Below are 13,269 nucleotides of genomic sequence, written 5' to 3'. Positions count from 1 at the left end.
GGAGACAAGTCAGAGCAGTCAATTGAAAATAAGTACAAAAAATGAAAATAACTTAAATGAATAATTAGCTAGATTAGCACGCAAATCAAACAAGGGGTCTAGACAGTTTGAAAGTTAAAGAACAAGATTCACGGTTAAAATTAAAAGTAAAAAAACGAGAATTAAAGAATTACTACATTTAAGGTGGAATACTCCTTTACACAAAGATTTTTTTGGTCTACATTGAAAGATTTTAGGTGGACTATTCATTTGAACGAACTTTTTAAGTTTATGTTCAAGGATGTTGGGTGGGATATACCATCAGACCAACCTCCAAGGTCGACAGGAGTGCATTTTAGGTGGAATATACCATTAAACTCACCTTTTAGGTCTACATTGGAGGATTTTAGGTGGAATTTTCTTCCAAAGCGTCTTTTAGTCTACATTTAAGGATGTTTAGGATGGTATATTCTTGAGGTTTTAGGTGGAATATTCCTTTTAACCAACCCCTCAGGTCTCCTTGAGGATTTTGGATGGAATACTCGGTTAAACCAACATTTTAGGCGCATGTCCAAGGATTTTTGGTGGAATGTTCCTTTAAGGTGGATGCGTGAGGACCTTGTAGGTGGAGTACTTCCTGAAACCAACCTTTTAGGTCAACATTCAAAGATTTAAGGTGGAATATTCCTTTAAACCAACCTAAATTTCATGTTTTGATCATTATCAAGTGAGAAACCTCAATCCAGACTCCTCATAATGACATTTGAGATTTATGCTGCTGTTATTTGTTTAGTCCAGACTAAATTACAGAAATCCACAACTGTAATTTTATTTCAGGACTCGGTTATTAAATGTCAAAACAATCCATGTGACTCTGAAAACTCAACAGCTGTACAAACTCTAAGATTAAACTCTCCACAAGGATCCATAATAAGTTGGACTTCTACATGAGGGCTTTAATTATTCTTCATCTACTTCCTGAAAGTTTGGTCAATAAAAAAGACAAAAACTAATATTTTCAGTTGAACTAAAGACAGACTTTGTGATTTTTCTGCTCACATGTTGTGTTGTTGTAAACTTCCTCTTTCAAAAAAATATCCTCCTAACCCCGTGGAAACCAGCGTTTGTGCTGTTTTTGTGTTGCTCCTCAGCGACCCTAGACAGCTGGGTTGTAATGTTTTTTGAGCAACACACCATACTATGACGTTTTTACAATGATGGTTCTACTATGGAACCAGTTTGACATGTTCAGGTGTTCTTTGTGTGAAAACTCAGAGATTTCAGGGATCAGAAGGTGGTTTTCAACTTTCTTTATTAACTTTCTCAACTTTTCTTCTCCTCAACTTTAAACTAAATTTCCTTCACTAACCCCGCCCTCTGGACTTCCAGTAAGCTGTGTTCCTATTGGCTGTCCAGGTGGCTGTGTTCCTATTGGCTGTCCAGGTGGCTGCTTGGTGTTATCAGGAACACCTGAGCAGCTCAGTGTCTTCCTTCTTTATTTAGCTGCAGACAAACATTTCCTCTGCTTCTGTTCACCATTTAACCGGGTTTGGCTCCATTGCTTTAGTCTGTTCTTTAGGCGTTGGCTTGCAGCTTCCAGCAGTAAAATAGACTTTGATGTGTTTCTTGGTGTGTTTTAGGGCTTTGTACTGGATAGTTGTCTTGGTAAATGTGGTTCTTTAGCCACAGTTAGCACATGCTGCTAATGTGTGCAGTGATTAGTGGATTTGGTGCAGCTGAGTTGTGTCTTTACCTTGGCTGTAGTGAGTCCTTAGAGGTTTTTGGTCAGACACATTCTGTATTCTTGTTTGAGAACCAGCATTGGTTGTCCAGAAGGTAAGAGTTCCTGTCCTGATTCTCTGTTCTCAGAGGTTCTCTGGTAGACTGCAGGAGACTTTAGCGTTTGGGTTGTGCTAGTTTGGTTTTTGTAAGGTTTCATTTGGACGACTATCTTGAGGCTCCTCCATGTGGTTTAGTGAGATTTTCTGGAACAGTTCTACAAAGCAACCTGCAGCAGAAGAGACTTTGAGAGTTTTTAGGAAGTTCTGGAGACCAGACTTTAGAGCAGCAGAAACATTTGTCAGCAGTTTGAGCAGGAGAAGGTGAGCTTCAGAGTAGAAATGAGACAGAAACCTTCTTGACCCGTGTGGTGAGGTCCTGTACCAAGAGTTTGAGCAGGTTGTGAAGAGTCTGTAGTTCTTTGGTCTGAAAGCACAAGAAGAGTCGACTCATTAAAGGAGAAAACAGGAGATATTGTTGGTTCTTCTGTCGCTCTGCAGTTTCCTTAGACTGAATATCAAGTTTATATTTTAAATGATTTCCCATGTGAGTCCAAGAAGACTTCAATAAACTCCCTCCATCCCCTGGACACAACATATTTTATTATGATGTTAAATCTTTTTTTTAAAAATATGTTTTTGAGTTTTAATCATAGTTTTAGCGTAGTTTTTTCTCTTTGCTTGTTTAGTTTTGTCATCTGTGTGAAAGGTGCTAAACAAATAAAGTTGAATTGATAAACTCAATAATTGACTAACTCATGATTCTTACAACAGAAGTATTTTCATTGTGATTTAAGAGTTTGTTTCATTTTTAAGGTTGGGAATAAAATCTTGACAGAAAAAAAGATTAAAGAAATAAACTACATATAAAAAAGCAATTAAATCAAAGGAAAAAAAACATTTAATACAATGAAACTTTTAAAAAGAAAATTAAATATCAAATACAATTTGATATTAAACAGACAAAATATTTAATTAGATAATTAAACAGAAGATACAAAACGTAATTATGAAATTAAACAAAATTTATTAAACAAAGTATTAAACATTAAAGATGAAATATTTTAGAAAATTAAACATTTAAAAATTACAATTAAACAAAAGTATTAAACATTAAAAAAACTACAAAACATTTAATTAGATTATTAAACCTTTAAAAAGACAAAACATTTAATTAAAAAATAAATGTTTAATTAGAAAATTAAATCTTAAAGACTATAAAACTTCAAATAGGAATTAAACAGAAAATGCAATGAAGCATTTAAAAAGAAAATGAAACATTAAAAGGTGGTAAAACATTTAAAAAGAAAAACCTTAAAGATTTAATCGAAAAATTTAACATTCCGAAAGAAAAGGACATTTTTCAAACAAGCCGATAAAACATTTGAAAAAACTATTAAACATTAAAAAGACAAAACATTTGGAAATCAAATCAGACATTAGAAAAGAATAAAAGGTGAGAAAAGAGCAAAACTAAACATTTAAGAAGAATCAAACTAAAGACAAAACCTTTGAAAAGACACCAGTTAAACTTTAGAAGATCAAATTAAACAGAAGAGACAATAAAACGATGAAAAAGAGCAAAAACTGATAAAAGTCTTAAAGTGTTTTCTAGTCTGAAATGAAAACATCAAGTTGTTTCTTCAAACATTTCCTCTTTTTATGTTCTTGGTTTGATTGTGGACAGATTTACTAAGAACTAATTTAAGAAAACTGCTTTCCAGATAAAGTCTACTAGTAGTTGAAGGCATCGATCAAACTAATGTTACCTTCTGATCTCCACAAACTTGACTGTTCAGTGAAGAGAATCAAAGTTTGTTGAGGATTTCTAAAAAACCCACAGGTGAAGGTCTGAGAGGAACTCAGATTGATGGTCTAAATGTGAAATCAAGACTCATGGTAACAACTTTTAAGGCTTCTGTTAACCAGAAAGTTCAAACTAACAGAGAAGTACTGAGAAACTTTGAAGATTTCAGTCCTCAGACTGTCGAAAGGTTCAAACTAACAGAGAACTACTCAGGAACTTTTAAAATTTCAGTCCTCAGACTGTCTGAAGGTTCAAACTAACAGAGAACTACTCAGGAACTTAGAAGATATCAGTCCTTGGGCTGTCTGAAAGTTCAATCTAACAGAGAACTACTGTGGGACTTAGAAAATTTCACCCCTCAGACTGTGTGAAAGCTCAGGTCCTGAGGACTTGGGAGGTGTGGAGGCTTTGGAAAGTCTTGGAACTGAGGGTTCCACCCTCCAGCACAAAGGCTGAAGTCCAGCCTCCTGAGAAAAACGATCCAGACGAGAACCAAGTTAAAAAAAAAACTCGAAAACGACAAAAAATAGATGATAAATGCGCAAAAAAAAGAAGAATTAGTATCTGAGCGAGTAGCTCAGGAGGTAAGAAGACGGACTACCAACTGGAAGGTCGCAGGTTCAAGACCTGCCACCGGCAATGTTCTTTCTTTGTCTTTGTCAGGATTTTAATGAAAATTTAAGAAGGGACTGGTCTTGAACCAGCGACCTGCAGCTCCATAGGCAAATCCTTAACTCACTGAGCTACAGATCAGATAAAAAGAAATAAATTCGTCGTCCCTTTGGCATCGTAGTTTCCGAAGTGACCACATGGGTGGAGCCAAGGCGGAGTCTGGGTGGAGTCAGGGCGGAGAGTAGGCGGGGAGGTGGGTGGCGGCCTCCCCCCTCTACTCCCCCACCTCCCCCCACCACCCACCACACCTTCCCCCGCCCGACGAGTTTTTCGAGTCTCCACGAGTTCTTCGAGTCTCGACAGGTTTTCCCGAGTTTCTGGAGTTTCCACCAGGTTGGAGGCAGAACAAGTTGTCATGAAGAGGTGTTGAAGTCGGCCAGGATGGACTGACTTTTTACAGCGACTAGAAGGAAGACCACAAGAAGAGCAGGTCTTTAACCACCATCCATAAAATTCATGGAGTCGGCTCCAGAGAAATGAAGGGAGGTCAACTTTTATCAACCTCCATCCAGATATTCAACTTGATATCTTTACTTGGAGATTTTTAGCACCACAGACCTTTAGTATCACACTTTATTATCCTTTATTAGGACTTTCATGGAATCCACCAGCAGATTCAGTTTTTGTTGACAAACTTTATTCATGTCATCGTGGGACTGCAGTATTTAAAACTCTTCCATGTGACCTCATGTTTATTAGTTTTAGTTTAGAAAGTTATTTTAATTGTCCATTAGTCTCTTAAAAACTAAATAATAAATTGAATTAATCAAGAGGTTTTAATTTCTTACTTTGTCATATTTTAGATATGACAAAAAAATATAAAAATAAAGCATCTTGAGACAATTTGACCTGTATTTGGCGTTATATAAATAAAATTGAATTAAAATTGTATATATCTTGTAATGGAGTAATTCAGCCATATATGTTGGAAAACACATTTTCTTTATCCATTAATCTGTCGATTGTTTTCTCCAGTAATTCATTTCTTGTTTTGGTTTATAAAATGTCAAACACAAATATATTCAGTTTACTGTCATAACAACCAAAAAGATTTACATTCATGATGCAGGAATCAGGCAGTTTTTCACTTTTTATCTTAGTTTAGTCAGAAAGATAGTTGATAATGTGTGAATTGTTGCAGCTTGTGAGCCGTAAAAGGTTTTAATCTTTGGGGCCGAGTGTCAGAAAACATTTAGAAACCAACATCAACAAAACACTCAACAAAGATTTGAACATCATTTGCATGACAATGTCTTATTAAAGGATATTTATTTCCAATGTAAATGTGTGATATTCATCCTCTGGAGCTTTCTCTTCACATCGTCTTCCACCTGGACTGGTTTGGTCAGGAGCATGTGCAACAAACATTTGAAAAACTGCACTTTAACATCAATGAATGACACTGAAGTTTAATCTCTACATAAATGAGACTGAGTCTGGATGTGCTGCTCTGTCATTAACTCCTAAGTTTAGGGAAAGTTCAAACAAAAGAGGACAGTTCAGATAAGACTTGAGAATGAGCTTATTCTGAACAAACATCTCAGACTTTCTGAGCTTCAGCACCTCTAGCAAGATATTTTAACAACAAGCAACTCAAGAGATCCAGAAGTTGGAGAGAGTTAGCTTTAGCTGAGCCAAAGAACATGTGGGATGCTAACCTAGCAAACATTTCAGACTTTTCTCTGTGAATTCTGAGAAATAATTGACTATTTAATGACAGAGCTACACATCTTAACTCAGTCTCATTAAAACAGACTCTAATTCAGTGTCATCCATCCATATTAAAGTGCAGTTACCCAAAATGTTTGTTGCATGAGCTCCAACAAAACCTGTCCAGGTAGAAAGCCACTTTGACAAACAGGAAGTGGAAGATTCCAAGCAGATTTATAGAAGGGGGAACCGGACTGTACTAAGTGTGGTCGAGTATAGAGGGGTGTTTTGTGGGTTTTTAAGGCTGATAATGATTATTAGTGAGACATTTGGGGTATATTCATTTGGATATTCATTTGCAGTAAATGAAAGTATTTAAAATCTTGGAGTTAAACTTACAAGAACACAAACTTTAACAGAAAACTTTGTTGATACGTTTTTGTTTTGTTTACAGATGTTAAGTTAAAGGAGTTTTATTCGTGACGTATAACCAATCAAATCACTCCAGAAGACAGAGCGACCACAGGTAGATCAAGGTTCAGAGCCAAAGTAGCACCATTTTTAAATGTATTTATTACCGTAAATCGGTAAAAAATAAAATACTGATAATCAGTAAATCAGTCAGCCCACAATTACTACAATTCTACAATGTATGTCTCTTTGCTTTGACTTGTTATTTGTACAATATACGATGTATATGATGGCATTTTTTCATACCAAAGGCTATACTATGATGTTTTCTAAGAGACATACGATGCTACTCTGTTTCTTCTGGCCCTGGGTCACTGCACTCCTCCTCTGTTGTTTTCTGGATTGTACTCAGCTGCATGCCTTCGTCCACCCGGCCTCCGTTGACTCGTCCCGCCTGCCGTCTCTGGAGCTGAAGCTGGACTGGAACAGACCAAAGTACAGTCCAATCACGATGCCAGCTGCCTCTCAAAAGGCTCCTTCATCTGGCAGGTGGCGCCACTTCTTCTGAGGGGAAGCTGAGCTGGCCCAGCAGAACTTTGGAGATGTGTTCCAGTGGTTGGTGGATGTGTGGGGAGATAGAGAGAGACCTTTGAATTGTTCAGAAAGGAAAACAGGGAACCCATTGGTAGTTTTAGTTTAGGGTGCTACTGCGGTGTGTTTTTGGGTTTTAAGAGGTGAACAGGAAGAGGTTTTTTTTCGTATTGATTATCTTTTACTTTGTTCCTGGTTAGAATGCCCATCAATGTCAACATGAAGTTCACTTTTAGTTCTGTTTATTTATTTTTATTTTACTAACACCCATTTGCTTTTAACCCCCTCACATGTTGTGTTGTTGTAAACTTACTCTTTGAAATAAATACTTGTCTAACCCTCTGGAAACCAGCGTTTGGACTGTTTTTGTGTTGCTCCTCACCTACTTCAGACAGCCAGGACAAAACAACGTTTTGTGGACGAAAGGCTTTTCTATGACGTTTCTAGAGCGACATGCTATACTATGATGTTTTTAGAGCGACATGCTATACTATGACGTTTCTAGAGCAACATGCTATACTATGTTTTTAGAGTGACATGCTATACTATAGGCTATTTAAATTGACATATTACTATGACTTTTTTGTTTTAGTTTTTTTGTCGTTTTTTAGCAACATATTTTAAGAATTTGAACAGTTTTAAAAATTTCTATACTTTTACTTGTTCAATGAAATATTATTCTATGGCATTTTTTCGACGACATATTATACTCTGATGTTTTCTTGAATAACATACTATTTTGACAATATGCTGCACTATGACATTTTTTCAACCACATATCATACATGACAATTTTAGGCAACATCCTATCATTTTGCACTTTTTGAACCACATAATAATCAGTTGGGTTTTTGCCGACATGCTGTACTATGAACTACAGGCCATACTATGTTATTCTTGAAAAGTCTACTATACTTTGACATCTTCTGAACTACATCCTATACTATGGCGTTATACACAGAGTACTTTGGTTACATGTTGATTTATAATCTAGATTTTTTTCTGTTTTTTGACGGTATTACCACAGACCTGACCATGAACACTGTTGACACTCACCTGAGGAAGACGCTGTCTAAGATCTCAAGGCTGCTTGGTCGTGGTCTTTCTGGTCCTGCTCCAGAACGCCTTCATCAACTACATCTTCTTTTGAAGAGGCCCTCAGATGCTGCAATCTCTGACCTTCAGGAGGAACTGCTACTTTCACTCTGTAACGAGACGGCGGTTATTTTAAAGACCCAGCTCCTGGCGGCTTTGAGTGAAAATTTAACATCCATCAAAACGGAACTACAGACAGTTATATCTGAGCTGTCGGTCAGTATTTCAAACATCAAGTCCGACCCTAAAGCACGCTGTGGATGAAACAGAAACTTCACTCTCCACATCACCGACGACATTGTCACACTCCAAAGCAGAGCACCTGTCTGCTGAACTTTTAAAAGTGGATTATAAATGTGAAGAATGTGAGCAGCAGCAGCCTGTGAGCAGCGGAACAGTGTGATCAGAAAGAAGTCATTTTCTTTTTTCTTTTCTTTCTGGTTGACTTGATGCTGTCAGATGCAGATGTTGGAGCTGATTCTGATCTTTCAGGATAAAAAGCTGCTTTTCCTTCACAGACTTTTCAGGAAATTATTCTCTCAGGTTTTCTCCGCTATTTATATTTTTATTATCTGTGATTATTTCATTATTTCTTTATTGTAAAATAAAGTTTGAGGCATAAAGACTCATTTAGTTATTTTATTCCTGAAATCTTTGACGTAGCAGAACTAAACTTCCATTTTCCTTCTTGTACTTCTGATACTAGAACTAAACGTATCTTCAACACGGATCATCTGGTTTTAACGAATCAGCAGCAACATCACAACAACAAATGAGACAATTTTCAACAAATTAATGAAACTGATGTCATTTAAAACTATCAGTCTGTTTTAGTGTCAAATTAAAGCTGATTACTGACAACTAGAACATTAATGTTACTGTTTTAATCACATTTAAGTTTCCTGAACGTTACATTAATGTCAACCAACCACAGTTTTATGAACTTAACGAACCACATTACATGAACACAACACACTTCAGCTGTTTACATGAAAGTCAACACAAACATCGTTAGCTTGATGCTACATTTAGCTGCTAATCAGGACTGGTCAGCTAGCTCGGTTAGCATCGCTAACATTAAAACTAATATTTACCGGATGTTAACTCTCTTCTCTGGTCAACACACACTGAAACAAACTCCACCGACATCTGGAGTGCATGGCACACATTATATCTGACACTAAAATTGCATATAAAGTGCATTAAAAGCGGCACCGATACGAAAATAAACATTTACTTACCGAACTATCAGAGTCCTTTCAGTGTCTGCTGGTAGAATCAGCCGAAGATACAAAACTGGTTAAAACAAGCCAACGGGCAGGAAAACTGTCTGTGGAAAATGTTCTGCTGCTCCACCGATAAATAAACCAACAGTTATTATATCAGAATTAATCCAAACGAGGAGTGCAGAGTCTCTGCTGCCTCCTCCATAGGACCTGTCAATCATTCCAGACCGGACTGTCAGTGAAGTAGTCCCGCCCCCTGGCTTTGCAAAACTTTAACGCTCTATAAAAAATCAATATTGATTTATTTTAGGATCGACCACCTGATTTCTCATTTTGGCCATGAAAACTAATGAAAAATAAATGTATATACAGTTTATGCACCGTACTCTGTTTGGGTCCACACTTCCTGATGACCACTTCCGGTCTCAGAAAATGAAAAAACTGACCTTTTTTCGTTTGTCTCTTACTGATTTTACTTTCTTGTTATTCTAAATATAAAACGAAAATCAAAGCATTTAAAAAAAATCGTATATCCCTTTCTGATCATGAAAAGGAAAAACGCCTTGTATTTCAATTTTCATATTTGTATTTTCAAACGAAAATCAAATAACCACTCGTTTTTGTTTTTCAATACCCGTTTCAGAACGGAAAATCCAATTACCAGATCCGTACACGGACCCTTAAAGTAAACCTCACATAAGAGCAAGTCTATAAAAGTGGGTTTTAAAAAGTGATCTAAAAGAAGTTACTGACTCTTATTATTGGCAGATTAACAAGTATGTCAACCTTTAAATCTGACTAGTGATTAATGGTCTCCATTTTGCGTGTGTTTTCTCACATTCTTTTAAAAGAGAGAATCAGTAAGGTCTGAAAATTTCCTGATGGCTTGCCTATAACCAAAAATGGAGTGCACAACCCTCACCATGGTATAATTTAAGGGAAGTGCCAAATGAAGCGCTTGCCAACATGTCAACTGGGTACTCCATGCTGACAAACAAGCTTCCAACTAAAACTTTGTCTTGGAAGAGTAGACTTACATCGGTGAAAATAATCCCTCTTGACTACAGTGGCAGCTGTAATTTAACAAAATATCTAAATTCTTTCTGGATTATCCAACTTCAATCAACTCACAAATTCTCTTGGTTTAACTGGTGGTTGTGGATAGGCAGCAACATGCCGATAAGTACATTTGATTTTATTTGACCTTTATTTAACCAGATAAAAAGACCCACTGAGATGGAGACGTCTTTCACAAGGGTGACCTGGCCAAGAGAGGCAGCAGCAAACGTCAAAGTAAACAAAAAATTGACAGATAACATGGAGCCCTTCACTCCATGTAATGGAACGTTATAACATAACACATTGATAATGTGTTTCTGTCGCCTAAAATGGTCCAGATCTTTGCCATTTCAATTTAAAGTTGAATTATTTTAAAAGAAAATAGCAAGTCTGTGTGTAAAACTGCGTCGTTCAGGGTTTACAAGGTGAGTCTGTCAATTTATATTGATAGACTCACCTTGAATATACAACAGCATTAATAAAGGGGGTATCTAACATAAGCCCAAACATAACATTGTAGTTGTCCCACTTCTAGTCATCATTATGACACAAACTGCTGTTGATGTGCACATTACAACAGATTTTGCAGACAGTCAAAAGGGAGGTGCTGAGAGGGCAGACATTGCAAAGGAGCCAATTAAAAAGGTGAAATATGATCCAGCATCATTATGAAAGAATATGATTGGTCCGTCCTGACAGAAGGGGGCGGGGCTTGAGGACACAATTTTCGGACAGAGGAAGTATCTTGGCTGTAGCCGCTTGACCTTGGACCAAACTTCATTTGAGGTGTCATTCCGAACAACGTACAGGACAAGGAATACAAGGTTAGTGATGGCTGATCGAGGCTTTGTTGAAGCTTCGACACTTCATTCAAAACATGGTTCATTACTCGAGGCCTCAATGACACACAGTGCTCGAGTAGGACATCTAGTGGTCAATAATATGAAGTGCAATCAAGACGTGGTCGTTGGTTCATGGATTGTTTTGGATTTGATTCGCCATGCACACATTCCTGTTTGCCTACACTAGATGATTGTATGGGTTGTAGTGGACACAAAAATAATATTACTAGTAATAATAATGACAATAACTATTGAAGAGCACGTTTCTTATTTCCCATGTTTGTCTGTATCCCTATATACTCTTTGCTTATATTCTGTGTTATGAAACATTTAAACGGTGCTGCTACATTCATGAGATGCTCTACAAATACAGACTGATGTCATTTTCACATGGGGCTGGTGCAAATAAAGATTTTATGGATTATTATGGATTTTGGCAAAGTATTTCTTGGGGTTTATTGGTAAAGAGGTCAGTAAAGAGGGTGTGCTTATGTAACTGGTTATGAGGTTTTATTGAGAAATAATTTATCAACAGTTTTGGGACCACTGTTCCCTCTAAGCTGCGTGCGATACTTTTTTTTTTTTTTTTTTGCGCATTTATCATCTATTTTTTTTTTTTTTTTTTTTTTGCCATTTTCGAGTTTTTTTTAACTTGAGTCTCGACTCGATCGTTTTTCTCAGGAGGTTGGACTTTAGCCTTTGTGCTGGAGGGTTGAACCCTCAGTTCCAAGACTTTCAAAGCCTCCAGACCTCCCGAGTCCTCAGGACCTGAGCTTTCACACAGTCTGAGGGCTGAAATTTTCTAAGTCCCACAGTAGTTCTCTGTTAGATTGAACTTCCAGACAGTCCAAGGACTGATATCTTCTAAGTTCCTGAGTACTTCTCTGTTAGTTTGAACCTTCACACAGTCTGAGGACTGAAATCTTAAAAGTTCTTGAGTAGTTCTCTGTTAGTTTGAACCTTCAGACAGTCTGTTAATGTTTCGATTAAATCTTTAAGGTTTTTCTTTTTAAATGTTTTACCACCTTTTAATGTTTAATTTTCTTTTTAAATCCTTCATTGTATTTTCAGTATAATTCCTATTTGAACTTTTATTGTCTTTAAGATATAATTTTCTAATTAAACATTTAATTTTTTAATTAAATGTTTTGTCTTTTTATTGGAGAGGTGTAGTGAGAGACAAACAGGAAACGGGGGAGAAGAGTCGGGGGAAGACTTGCAGCAAAGGGCCACTAGCGGGACTCGAACCCGGGACGCTGCGTCAGGAACCAGCCCCTGTACATAGGTCACCCGCTTAACCCGTTGAGCTATACGGGAACACATGTTTTGTCTTTTTAAGGGTTTAATAATCTGATTAAATGTTTTGCATTTTTAAAAATGTTGAACATTCTTCTTGTTGAATTGTATTTTTTAAATGTTTAATGATGGAAAATACTTTATCTGTAATTTCTAATATTTGTATTTTAAAAATTTTGTTTAATTTCATAACGACATGTATTGTATGTTGTCGAATTATCTCATTCGATATTTTGTCTGTTTAATAGAGTTAAACATTAAATTACATTAAATTATATTAAACAGACAAAATATCGAATGAGATAATTCGACAACATACAATACATGTCGTTATGAAATTAAACAAAATTTTTAAAATACAAATATTAGAAATTACAGATAAAGTATTTTCCATCATTAAACATTTAAAAAATACAATTCAACAAGAAGAATGTTCAACATTTTTAAAAATGCAAAACATTTAATCAGAAATATTAAACCCTTAAAAAGACAAAACATTTAATTAAAAAATTTAATGTTTAATTAGAAAATTACATCATAAAGACAATAAAACTTCAAATAGGAATTAAACAGAAAATAGAATGAAGCATTTAAAAAGAAAATTAAACATTAAAAGGTGGTATATTTACATATAATTTAATTGTATTTAATGTTTAACTCTATTAAACAGACAAAATATTGAATTAGATAATTCAACAACATACAATACATGTCATTATGAAATTAAACACAATTTTTAAAATACAAATATTAAAAATTACAGATAAGATATTTTCCATAATTAAACATTTAAAAAATAAAATTAAACAAGAATATTAAACATTTAAAAAAATGCAAAACATTTAATTAGATTATTAAACCTT

The 13,269-nt window shown here is 35.8% G+C and overlaps 2 long non-coding RNA genes across 3 annotated transcripts in view; one reads left to right on the top strand and one right to left on the bottom strand.

The window, feature by feature from the left end:
- Positions 1 to 4,458: 4,458 nt before the first annotated feature.
- LOC129347534 (uncharacterized) lies at positions 4,459 to 9,418 on the bottom strand. 2 transcript variants are annotated; one of them, XR_008599674.1, is made up of 4 exons: positions 9,225 to 9,418; positions 7,945 to 8,093; positions 6,640 to 6,944; positions 4,471 to 4,639 (listed from the first exon to the last, which is right to left on the bottom strand). It is a non-coding gene; the product is annotated as an uncharacterized LOC129347534 (long non-coding RNA). The 2 variants fall into 2 exon arrangements; XR_008599673.1 differs by having other exon boundaries at positions 4,459 to 6,944.
- Positions 9,419 to 10,981: 1,563 nt separating this feature from the next.
- Positions 10,982 to 13,269, top strand: part of LOC129347538 (uncharacterized) — an 11,563-nt gene continuing 9,275 nt past the window's right edge. Inside the window, exon 1 of the long non-coding RNA XR_008599679.1 lies at positions 10,982 to 11,092. This is a non-coding gene — a long non-coding RNA (uncharacterized LOC129347538). The remainder of the gene's footprint in view (positions 11,093 to 13,269) is intronic.

Source organism: Amphiprion ocellaris, chromosome 19, assembly GCF_022539595.1.
Source record: "Amphiprion ocellaris isolate individual 3 ecotype Okinawa chromosome 19, ASM2253959v1, whole genome shotgun sequence".
Taxonomy (NCBI): Eukaryota; Metazoa; Chordata; class Actinopteri; family Pomacentridae; genus Amphiprion; species Amphiprion ocellaris.
The sequence above is the reverse complement of the archived record's forward strand: the minus strand, read 5'-3'. Positions and strand labels throughout refer to the sequence as shown.